Source organism: Galeopterus variegatus, unplaced genomic scaffold (genome assembly GCF_000696425.1).
Source record: "Galeopterus variegatus unplaced genomic scaffold, G_variegatus-3.0.2 Scaffold38, whole genome shotgun sequence".
Lineage (NCBI taxonomy): Eukaryota > Metazoa > Chordata > Mammalia > Dermoptera > Cynocephalidae > Galeopterus > Galeopterus variegatus.
This window is the reverse complement of record NW_007726149.1, coordinates 315,568-328,465: the sequence shown is the minus strand read 5'-3', so window position 1 is coordinate 328,465 and position 12,898 is coordinate 315,568. Positions and strand designations below refer to the sequence as shown.

The window sequence follows — 12,898 nt, the reverse complement described above, 5'->3', positions numbered from 1 at the left end:
GTCTGGGCTCTTTATTTTCCAGGGAGTCAGTAAATATTGCCAGCACATCACCAGGTGAGATATAGGCATCTTTGTTTCTTAAAACTCCCCAGATGGTTTCAATGTGAAGCTAAGTTTAAGAACCCCTGGTGAAGCACAGTGGTTTCTAAACTTGAGGACTCATCAGAATCACATGGAAAACTTCTGAAAACACTAAGTTTCTGATTCAGTGAGTCTGGGGTGGAGCTTGGGAAGGTACATCTCTAACAGATGATGCTGATAAAATGGGTCCAGGGACCACATTTTGAGAATCACTAACCCAGAGCATTTAATGAGTGTAAACTAAAGTGTACTAGGAACTAGAAATTGAGAGGAGGCAAAATAAATCCAGACAGATCACTGCTTGCAGTAAAAGCTGGAAAACAAGACATAAATACTAAAAATCTCTATCGACACCTCTCATTACCTGCTCATTCCTTGCCCTCCATTCTCTGGGTGTATTTATTCATTCACTTCTACTGTCATCTTTTATTGAGTCTATATTAGATTCTGGTATGTTAGAAATAAAGATCTATGTTAGAAACAAATATCAAAGGAGACAAAGTCTGGTCTGGAAGCTTCCATACTGGTTCGGAAGACACACAACTAGCAAAGTAAGGTCTTAAATTGTGCCATTATAAAGATATAAGGGTATTTCAAAAGGTTTGTGAAATAATAGAATTAAAAGATAATATGAATATTTCCATGAACCTTTTGAAGTACCTTTGTATAAACAGTTTGCTTTAAGAACACCAAATAAGAAAGGGATCAGTGAGTCTGCCCAGAAGCACTAGCAGTTGACTTGCATTTTTAAAAGATAGGTTAAGTGGACCAGAGGAAGGAAGGAGATAAACCATTCCATAGCAGGAAGGCATGAAACAACATATTGCTACCAGTGGGTCTCAAATTCTGGGGGGAGCATTAGAATCATTTGAACATGGTAAAAAATATAAAGGCTCAGGCCTTCTCTCGGGGCCTCTGAGGGCTTTTTTGGCTCTCTAGGTAATTCTACAGTACACCAGAGTTTGAGATCCACCGAGTTGCAGATGCATGACCAGATGTGATTTGCTAGAGTAGCACAAAGGGTCCCAGGGGAAGGAGGAGTTGGAGCAGGGGGTGGCTAGGGCTAGACTGCAAGGAGTGACTTGAAATACGTTTGAAAACAAACAAAACCCAAAACTGAGGAACTGTTTATATCTTCTGTTGGCCATCTAGGCATCCATTGCCCCTGAAGAGAGTTCAGAATAAGGAGCTTTGGTTTCCTAAAGCAAGGGAGGGTCAGCGAACTACAGTCTACAGGCCAAGAGCTAAGAATGGTTTTTACATTTTTAATTGGTTGAAAAAAAATAATATATCATGACACATGAAAGTTACATAAAATTCAAATTTCAGTGTCCATAAAAAAATTTGTATTGGAACACAGTCCCCCACTCATTCATTACCAGTTATGGCTGCTTTGACACACACTACACTGGCAGAGTTGAAGAGCTGTGAAAGAGGCCTGTGAAGTCATAACTATGTACTATCTGGCCCTTTACAGAAAGGGGTTGCTGACCCCCATACTAAAGCCTAAGCCTGCAAAGGTCTAGAGCTGGAGAAGTTCTAAAGGTTGAGGGAGAAGAGAGGAGTACAGCCCCAGAAAGAGTAAAAGTCCCCAGTGTGGGACAGTGGACAGATAGACATCAGGGTCAGTGGGGCCCTGGAGGCCTTCTCTCAGCTCCAGAGGTAGGTGTCCTCTGGGACCATCCAGGTGGTAGCTTAGAGAAGGACCACCAAGATCTGTGGCCTTGTGCACTGCAGGGAAGGTTGAGAGGCCAAGCTCATCAGGAGGGACAGCAGACAAAGACATCCTGGGCCATAAGCATCTCAGACGCAGTCATGAGGAAACAAAGACCAGAGGCCCCACTGAGTGTTCCTGGCCTACTTAACCCCTGGAACTCTTAAATGATCCTAAGGGTAAGAGCAGGGACCCTCTTCCCTGCACACACCACCTGTTAGGCAGGTGCTGGCTAAGCCAGGTTGAATTCAATGTAATTAAAGAGAGAAATGACATTCCCAATATACTTCATTTCCCAACACTCTGTTCATACTTCAGATGACCTTCTCTTGGGTTGCCCCTCTTGAGTCTGAATATGAAAACCATTTTTCTCTCTGGCCCTGTTGAGATACAGCTACAGGGAAAAGCTGGTGGTCCTTGGAGCAAGATGGATGAGCTCACCTGTGGACTCCACCACAGCACCGCACCCCACTGTGGCTGGTTGCAAGGAGGCAACCATGCCATGCCCCCAAAATATCTGCTGGAGAACAGCCCGGATTTAATTTACCACTACGCTCTTGATGCAGGATCTGTTAATATCTTCCAATTATCTGCCTCATACAACCCTAGCTATTTTAAGCAGAAGTTTGCTCAGCACAAAAAGGCTTCCCACTTCCAGAGACTTCTGGTCAGAAAAAAAGGCATAGAGACCTTGAGCCTGGGCTCAGCCCAAAGTTTGGTTCTTATATCTTTGGAACCAAGAGCTGCAGCAGTTTGGGGTTCTTCTGGGTAGAAAGTGAATACACATTTTGGACAAAGGATTACGTTATTTGGCACAAGCTGCTTGAATGGACCATTTAGTTATGCAAATGTGAAGTGGAAACTATAATTAGCAAAGGGAATGTTTGAAATGCTAAAACTGCTATAGTGGCGAAAGAAAGTGGGTGTAGGCAGAGTTGCATCACTGCAGATAACGTTTCCTTTAATGAAAGGTTTCTTTTTCTCTGATGGATCTGGCTGCCGTTTGTCCAGTTTCTAGATTCAGCTTTAGAAGCTGTTTGTATTCCCCGGCTCATGGCCCTTGGAGGTCTCTCTCACCTTCCAGTGTCTGATTCTCCTCCTTCCTACTCCTTGTTCTGTTCTTGCTCTCTTCTCCTCTTGTTCTTAGTTCTCAAAGTGAGGTCTTTGGAACAGCAGCATCGACATTTCCTGGGATCTTTTGAAAGATGCAAATTCCTAGGCCCCACACCAGACCTGCTGATTAAGAAACCCTGGGAATGGGCCCAGCAGTCTGTGCTTTACAAGCCCTCCAAGGTGATTCTGGTGGACACACAGAAGGTCTTGTTTAAGTAGCTCCAAGGAGAGAGCGAGGGAGAAGGTAATTAGGTGTCTGGCTAGGGCTATTGTCAGAATCCTGCCGACATAGTCAATTCTATAGCTAGGGCTAGGGCCCACACCCTTCAAATCCATTATACGGACTGGGTCACAGACCTCTTACATGCAGGTCCATGAGCTAGGTAATTGGGAAAGATCCTGGGAGCCGTTGGCAGACGACATGAGCTCAGTCCTCAGCTCCCTTAGTTTCCACAGCAGCAGCTTATAGCAGCCTCCAGCAGTAATGGCAGTGGCCTCCCAGAGGATCTCAGGGGCCCTGGCAGCAACAGCAGCAGCCTCCCCATGGCTAAGCCCACCGTGGGGGGGCACTGGGGCTACAGATCAGAGCCATTCGTCCTTTATACTCAAGTCCTATAACCCAGGACACCTGGGTGTGAGTCAGACAACCAAAACACACCTGGGCACACATGTGCAATTACATTAGACAAGGAACACCTGGGTGCACATGCACAGTTACATATTTACATCAAATGTTCAGCAAGATTCTGAACATCTGGGGGAGCCCTGACCATTTTCCTATATTTTCCCTATATTAGGGAAGGCCTGAGATCTGCACTTCACCCTGGAGAAAAGGCCTTAACAAAGGAACTAGAGCCTGGTGGTTCATCAGTCACCTAGACTCTTCTACAGACACCCTATGCATTGGTGAAGACATGGCAAATGCCAAGCATTAGCCATGTACCAACTATCAGGCCATGATGAATTGATATGGCAGCTCTCTGTGCCAACAGGAATTCAAGGGAAGAGAGTTGCACTAATCAGCACAACCAGTGTTATGTCTGTGTTTGGGGCTGATGGGAGGTGTGTAACCGGCAGTTGGGACTTGTGCTATGACTAGGAACCAAGCAGGGAGGGGCCAGCCTCTTGAGCTCTGAGAATGGCCCTAGCTGATAACCAGATTGGGTTTCACTATTGATAGTCTTTTCTTTCATCTCCAAGTCTCCAGTAACTGTTGATATGACCTTCCTCGTTTCCACAAGTTAGTGAACCCAAGATACCTGCGTGTTACCCTTAAGTTGTGGTGACTGGATGGTATAAAGTGCATCGGCTTGCATAGAGAACAGTTCAACCAGGTTTTGGGTTCTAGTCTACAATGGCTTTGGCTTTGTTTGGTTTTGACTCTGAAAAACTGAATCTGCAACCAACCTTGCAACCGTGCAACCCTCGCTCTTCAACTTGAACAGGTTAAAAGCACACACACCAAGCTCTACTCTAAAGTGTAACCGATTTCTCTGTTTTTTTTTTTTTTTGCTGTGAAATAGCCTCAGCTCTTTAAAAAGCCTCCAGGATCTCAGAAAAGCAAAGGAAGGGAAAATCAAAAGCTTTATGTCTCATTTTGAAAGCTGCTTATATAACCATATCTGTCATAAAGCAAAAAATAAAAATATAAATAGAACGTGCACCCCCAACTGGGATACACAATCAGTAGAAAGGCCCTACCATTGACCCCTGATCCTTACCTGATAAGTTTCAAAGCTGGATGTTCTTCCCAGGCCCCCTACTTGCTTGAATCCTTCACCTTTTCATTTATGGGGTCCCATCCATGAGGGGAGTACTGGAAATTAGCAGCCCCTCATCTGCTGTACTTGGGGTTACAGAGTCTTATGACCCCAACTGCAAGGGAAACAAAAAGACCCCAAAAGTTGGGATGCCCTGAGACAAGGAAGAACAGCTTTACTTAACGGAACTTCAGATGCTTTCTAACAACCACTCACCGTGGGAAACTTCTCTAAGTGCAGCACTATCAGGTAGAAATCTGAGAACAAGTGGAAACACCTGCTCATTAGGCACAGCTCTTTCAAACCACACCAGTGAATGGAAAGCCACTCAAAGAATGATCTCATCGTGTTAAACCAACAAGGCGTTTCTAGATTTTTCACAGGACATTTATGTTACATACAGGAAAGAGGAAAGAGATTAAATTCCAGAGTTCACATTGGATCCTGTGGCTGCTGAAGCAGCAGGCTGACAGGCTCCGAGGCTGAGCTTCCAGAGCTGTGGGAGTCCAGCTCCTCTGTCACCCCCAAGCATCACTGCAATCAATCTGAATTATTGGGGCTCCTAGAAGAGCGGAGCAGCTAAAAATGTAGAGATTTATGAAGAACATTTCCATGAGGTTTTATTTTGAGCCTTGGTAGGAAGTCTATTCAGCTTGATAAAGTAAAGCAAAGAGAAAATGGAAAAATTCAAGTATACAGGTACTGCTTGGCTTACGAAGACCTGCAGGAACACGTGACAGAGTTCTTTCTTTCTTCTCTCCCCTCAGTTAACCAACCAGAAACCAAACCATTCCCTATCTGCTGGGAAACGACCACCAACCAACCGTATTTCATGGATTCTAAGAGGCACATGCCTTTTGCATTTTAAAGTCTCCAGGCTCATCTTACAATGAATGGCATTTTCAAACCTTTGCCCATCTGGAGCAAGCACAATTGGTTGGTTATTTCTGGGGTCATGACTGACAACCACAACTCCTCCGCATTACAGGCAACAAACTATTTGAAGGCCATTCGAAAAAAGAATAGGAGACCTAGTTGTTGCTGAAAAAAAAATTCCGTGGAAAACTTCTGGGAAGTTGAAGAATGTGGCTGCATCAAAGCATGCAGAATGGGCTTCAGAAACTTGGAAGAAAATCTTGGAAGCAATCATGAAGTACTCACTCAAGAAATGCTGCATTGGGCCAGCCCATGGCTCACTCGGGAGAGTGCAGTGCTGATAACACCAAGGCCCCGGGTTCGGATCCCATATAGGGATGGCCAGTTAGCTCGCTGGCTGAGCGTGGTGCTGACAACACCAAGTCAAGAGTTAAGATCCCCTTCCCGGTCATCTTTAAAAAAAAAAAAAAAAAAAAAAAAAAAAAAAAAAAAAAAAAAAAAAAAAAAAAAAAAAAAAAAAAAAGAAATGCTGCATCATCGAGACTTTTCATGGCACCAAGGAAAATATTTTATGGAAAATCATGGTTTTAATTTCAGATTTGAATCTTCATTGACAGTGATTCACATAGGTCAAGTTGTATATATTATATATATAGAAGTTTGAGGAATATTTTAACTAAGTTGCTTGCTTATATTTCACTTTTTTTGTATTGTCATCTAAGCAAGAAACCAAGGCAAAAATATATAAAACAATGAGTTTATTTGTGCTAAAGATTGAGGTCTGCAGCCCATGGAACACAAACCTAAGTTACCTTGTATATGTGCTCCAGAGGACAAAGAGAAGTCAGTAGTATTTAAGGGAAAAATCTTAAAGGGGCAGTTCCAAAGTTGCCAAGAATTTACACTGGTTCACTAAAATAACATGAGCTATTGATTGGCTATATGCTGCTCTTTGTAAATTCCAGGAGCCTTGCAACAAAGAAAGGGTGGAGTTCACGTTGTACAACTTGTGATAACATTTGGGTAGTTTATATGTGTTGGGGTGGCAACTAGTCTGGAAACAGGTGCCAAAATGTGCAGTTTAGCAATTACCCCAAACATGGGTGACGGGGACATGACTGAAGCCCCATCCCCCTGGGCCTGAAAAGTTTAGCAGACCTCACATGGCTCAGATTATTCTGGGCCACTTCGCTTTCTCAGTATACACAAAAATATTATGATTAAAATGTATGCCTACATCTAAAAGTTAGCTAGAAAAGTATAAAAGTCTAAAGATTTGGCAAACTTTTTCTGTAAAGGGCCATATGGTAATAAGCTTTAGGCTTTACAGACCATACAATCTCCTTCGCAACTACTCAACTCTGCCATTGTAGCAGGAAAGCAGCCATAGAAATATGTAAATGGATGAGTGTGGCTTTGTTCCAATAAAACTTTATTTATATAAAAATAGACAGTGAGCCAGATTTAGCCTACAGGCCAATTTGCCAACCTATAATCTAAGGTAGTAAAACATACATCTAATTTATTAATGGTACACACAAAAAGATGTCTAGCAAATTGATGGCCTCTTCGATTCCATGAAACTTGGCATATGTGCCAATGATACCAATTGTTGGCCAGTCCAGGAAAATAAACTACCAGCTATTCTTCTTCTCACATACACATATTACTAGCCTATTTATTATTCTCTCTTGTCTACTGGCATTAGAAATCTCCATTCACACATGAGTCAAAATATGAGCCTCATCATGAATAATAAGTTTAATAGTTGTATGCTATGTTAAAGAAGATTAAAGACACACTTTGAAGGGAAATGGGACCTAATAAAGTAATCAGCGTCTTTACACTCTAAGAATTTCAAAAGGGTACAAAATAACTTTCAGAAACTTACACTTAATCTCTAATAAAATCTGTTTCCTCTGCTTCAAAAAGAGCATTTTAAAAGCTTCCTAAGTTATATTCCTTTACTGTTTTGTGTTTGATGGCATCACAACAAGGTGGTGTTCATTCATTTAAGTTGCATGCATATGGCTTTCTGATCACAAAGCAGGTTAGAGAGATTTTTTTAAAAATCTGGCTTTAAATCTCTATTTCACATAACAAATCAACTCCAAAGTAGCAGTTGCTTAACTCAGTCCAAGTTTATTTTTCACTATCCCAGTCCAGTGAAATTATGGGAGGTAAGGGGGTTGCTCCACACAGTTGCTCAGGTTCCCAGACACCTTCCATCTGTGGGCTCTGCCTCATCTAAACCCTTAGACCATCTTTCTCAATACTGGCAGTGCTGACTTTTTGGGCCAGATCATTCTTTAGGGGGGCTGCCCTGTGCATTATAGGGAGTATAGCAGCACATAATGGTCACATTATCCTCTAGGCACCAATAGCATCCCCTTCCCCCAATGACAACCAAAATTGATTTCTCCAGACACTGTCAAATGTCCCTTGGAGGCACAGTCACCCACTCCACCCCACATTGAGAACGACTGACATATTCAAAAACAGTAGCACCCATCAGAGATGATGTGTTCTATTTATCCCCAGAAAACACATTTGTTTGCTAAAAACTTTTTTCAAATATATATTAAATATATATATTTATCATATCATATATCATATATTTAACATATCATCTTCCCATAAAATCAAATGCCTTATCCCCCTGACTTGAATTCTTTCACAAGCATTTCAGTACCATCCATCAGCTACAGAAACAACTTCTGTGCTTGAATCTCATAAGAAGTCTTTAAAAGCCTGAATACGATGGGTTCCCTTGGGAGTTTTTCCAGCCCTCAGGAGCTACCACTTGATTCATTCCCCCCTCTTAAAATTCCCCCATCCTACCAGCTTCTCTCAAACAGAAGGCAACAGCGTATACACAAACTACTTTTGCAAGTGAGACCAAATCCCATGAGACTGTAAAAATGGCTCTTATAAGCCAAAAGCTGGGACCCCTGATAGTTACTTATATTATCGTAATTCCCTTGAAACATTACTCTCTCTCATTCTTGCTGATGTGAAGCTGCTACAAAGTCATCAAAGACAGGCCTGTGTCTTTTGTGTTTCTGTCAACGTTTAGTGGTTCCTTAGGAAAGAGTAGTATAATTAATCCTGATGGTGTTTTTCCTACAATCAACACATGCTGGAGCCCATAAAGGCATTCTTTGGATAGTGCTATCTTTGGAGGCAAAAGGAACAGCAGGTCAGCAGGTGTAAACAGTCTCTGGCACTCAACTGAAGCCCTGCTGGCTACAATTCACCTAGGTGAGGAGACTCAGAATGAAGGCTGCTATCAAAACCAAACTTTTAAACCAAAGTCTCAAACACCACTTTTTTTTCCCCCAAAAGGGTCACTGGAACCAAGAAATTTATTTTGAAAAAACATGACTATCAAGAATGATAAAATAATAATGAGCTCAGAAGCAATAATAATAATAATGTTAGGCCCAAAGAGTGGGAAACACGGGGAGACACAACTCCAGAGAAAGAAAAGGAATAATTAGAATAGTTTATCTTGCTCAAAGTACTGGGAAAATCTCACCAACAAATGTCATTAGATCCCAGATATCTCTGTTGCAGGATACCAACACACCGGGGAAGTTCGGGTCCCTAATTGGAACCTAATGGCTTCATTCATCATTTGGAAACCAATACCTGACAACCAACTATTGGATTTTTACCTGTACACAGAAACAGTTTCCTCTCTTCCCTCCGTCCTCTTTTTCTTCAGGATGTGTCATAAGGAGGAGCTATCAAGGCAATGCCAGTGAGATGGTCACAACACGATGAAAGAAAATTCCTACTTAATACAGTCAATCTAGATATCTTAGTAGTGGAAAATTTACAAAGGTGAAGGCTATAGCTGGATAAGCTCTACAACCTATCATATTTGAAATTAGAAGGCAAAGAAATACATCAAATGTCACCATTTTGCAACATGAGCAGATCATGTACTGGGGTCAAGAAGAAATCTCCCTGAATGGAAAAGTGCCACATTCACCACAGAAAAGGGGACATCCCACCTGCTAGGGGTGGAAGCAGAGGAGTCTTCCCAGATTTGCCTGGGACTAAACTCCAGATGCTGCTATCAGTGTGTCTATGGTGGGCAGTGAATCTGAAAGCATATGTTATCACCGGTGTGACTCACTGCTGCACAGATTAACTCTCCCTGGCACTTGTAGTCCTTAGTTTCAAGGGCACTAATTTTAAATGTCATTGGAAACGATAAACAGGAAGCAAGTCACACACACACACACACATGTGCATCTACTTATAGAACAGTCTAGATCCAATTTATTATCGCGTTCTGAGTGAGGAATCTGGTCTTCCGACTAACACACCTCATGCAACCACATCCTGTTCCAAGGAGAAGTTGCTGCAGTAATTTCAAAGCCTCTGTTCCTACAAAGCTCTTTATCTTGTTCTCAGAAACCACCAGCAACTTTCTTGGGCTAGATATTGTGTGGTCCAAAATGGACCAAAATGGACCACACAACCCCACTTCAATTAATTCTGAGGAGTACCTTGTTACCAACTGGATAAACATTGTTGAATATGAGAAACCAATTCCCACCCTGGAGTTAATTATACACACTACTGAAAATTGTTAATCAGACCCTCCTCCAACAATTATTCCAGGAGGAAAATAACTAGTTTTACCTGAATTTCAGATGAACCTCTACAATGCAGCAGACTTTTTTACATTCTCTGACATCTCATGAGAGCCACTATTTGTTTTTATTATTTGTTTGTTTTTGTTTATTATGAGTAGATTATATTCATTCAATTCAGAAACAAAATGTACAAAGGCAGTATGGGTCCCAAAGAAAGGAAGGAATATGTAATGGGGTGGTTATCAAGAAAGAGGGCTACCTGGGATGTTTGGAATGCCTAATTTCTCTATTTCCTTTAGTAGCGGTAATAAAAAACTCATTCTGTTTTGAAAGAGAGGGAAGAAACTATTTTCATTAATACCCACGTTGTTAGAAATGAGACTATTAGTGTTTTATTCTCCAGCTCTGGAAATATATGAAATACAACAAAGAATATAAATATTCTCTGTCATAGAGAGAAAGCAAAATTATTGTAAAAGGAAGCTCCATGTGATCGTAGAAGGTATTCACTTCTGCAGCACACACGGTGGCTCCAAGTGGGGGACTCTGGAGCAATGATCAGGTCTTGCCTCTCCTTCTACCTTGGATAAGTTAGCCATTTATCTTCTCTGACCCTCAGTGTCTTCTTCCTCTGTAATATGGGAATCACAATAGAACCTATCTCACTGGGTTGTTCTCAAGATTTAATACTCAAGCTATACTATAAAATGCCTATGAAAGTGCCTGGGATACAGAAAGCCTTCAATGCCTTTTAGATACTTATGTGGTAGAAATAGCAGCAGCAGCAGCAGTAGTGGTAATAGTAGTAGTGGTAGTAGTAGTAGTTAGTAGTTAGGAGTAATAACACCATAGGTTCTAGAATTGGTAAAGTTATTAACTACTAATATAAATATTAGGAAGTAGTAATAGTAAAAGTGCAGAATTAAGTAAATATTAATACTAATACTAATATTAGTAACAATATTAGTAATACTCTTATTAATACTAGTATTAACCTTTGTAATATCACGGTGATTAGCAATACAAAGAGCATAATAATACTAATATTCTAAGCCCTGAACATCATTGCAGAGTCAATAAATATAATGCAATATAAAACTGATCCATTTTGTACCAGAAATTATCACTTATGTTGGACACAGGGATATTCTAAAGAGAGTGATACAGTGATACCTTTCTGCCTTCCTCTCAAAAAAGATAATTGTATCTTCAAACAGTATTAGGAAAAAAGAGAGCGATCTCCATGTAGATAAAAGGGAATGAGGAACCATTGAAAGAAGGGTGGTTCATGAGTTGTGTTGATTACCAATGAGAAGAAAATGTTACACTGAAAAGAATACAGAGGAACTCCCCCACAACAGAAAGAAATCAGCATATTACTTCATCACCAGCAGCTTCCAAACTACACCCAATTCTTAATTGCCTAGAAGCAGATTACTTGGTTTGAGAATAATGGTGATAAAAAAACATGGTATAAAAATAGCCACATATAAGATGGTACGTGCTAATCTGAACTTTATTGGAACTAATACATGCTACCATGTGCCTACTTGTGTAACCACCTGCACTCTTCTGGTACAGTCAGTTTTGCTATAGCACTTGTTTTGTGAATGTGAATGTGTTTCAATGGGATTAATACATTAGGGAATAATTTGGGTACAGTGCAAATTTCATGCTTGCTTATGCAAAATTGCATCTGGGAGAAGCACTTTGAATTCAGAAAACTGCATCCAGCTGAACAAAGCTGCATAAGAATACACAAAATACACACATGCATGTATGCACACACACACAAACACACACACGTGCACGCAGTCCCCTCAACATCTACAGCTACCTCAGTTCACAGCATGTGTTAGGAGTCATGCCCATTCCCATCTGGTGTTACAACTTCTCCCATTTCAGATACCCTCCTTCCACCTCTTCACAATAACTCACAAGCTGCAATTCTTCCGACACCCACTTCTGCAAGCAAACTTCATGTATTTTCACATGAAAGCGATATATGTATTGTAGTATTTACATATTTCTTAACCATCCAATTTGTGTAAAACTGTGCTATCATTTTTATTACCTTATCTTTTTTTTAAATGTATCACTGACAAAGTTTTCTAGTATTTTAAATGTGCCCCTCACTCATTGTCCCTATAAGCCTGGTGTTTTTTATCACACGATTTGCATAGTGCCGTAATTTTAAGAACACATATGTCACATTATAGCAGAACCGACTGTATTTATCTTCCAAATCTTCCCCAGCATAAAAGAGAAATATTTTACTGCCAAAGTTCCATATATAAAAAAATAGAGAACATGGAGATGATTGTGGTGGCCTAGAGTAATGTCAGACGGAAACGATACAGTCCGTAAGGCCAAGACTTTGCCCACCCCTCAGAGGAGGACCAAGCACAGAGGAGATGGCGAGCTCTCAGATAAGCATGAAGAGAAAGCTCTTGGAACGTCAGAGGTCTCGGTGGTGGAGACTGGTCAGCTGGTCACCAGACCAGTTTCTCTTTCTCATGAGCCCATGAGATGCCAATTCCCAGCTTCTTGTTGTGGTTAGATCTGGCCTTCGAACTAGTTCTCACTGATGGATGCGAGCAGAGGTGATACGTGTGCTCCATGCTCCCTTTCCAAATTGGCCTGCTTCATACAATGGAATACTGTACAGTGATGGAATGAATGAACTACAACTGCACACAACACAGATGTGTCTCCTAAACCTTCCTTGAGTGAGGGAAGGCAGA

The 12,898-nt window shown here is 41.2% G+C and overlaps 1 protein-coding gene across 2 annotated transcripts in view; it reads right to left on the bottom strand.

Annotated features, from left to right (window-relative positions):
- The window catches only part of FRMPD4 (FERM and PDZ domain containing 4), a 587,189-nt gene that overhangs the window by 556,905 nt on the left and 17,386 nt on the right, over positions 1 to 12,898 (bottom strand). The gene's annotated exons all lie outside the window — the stretch shown is intronic.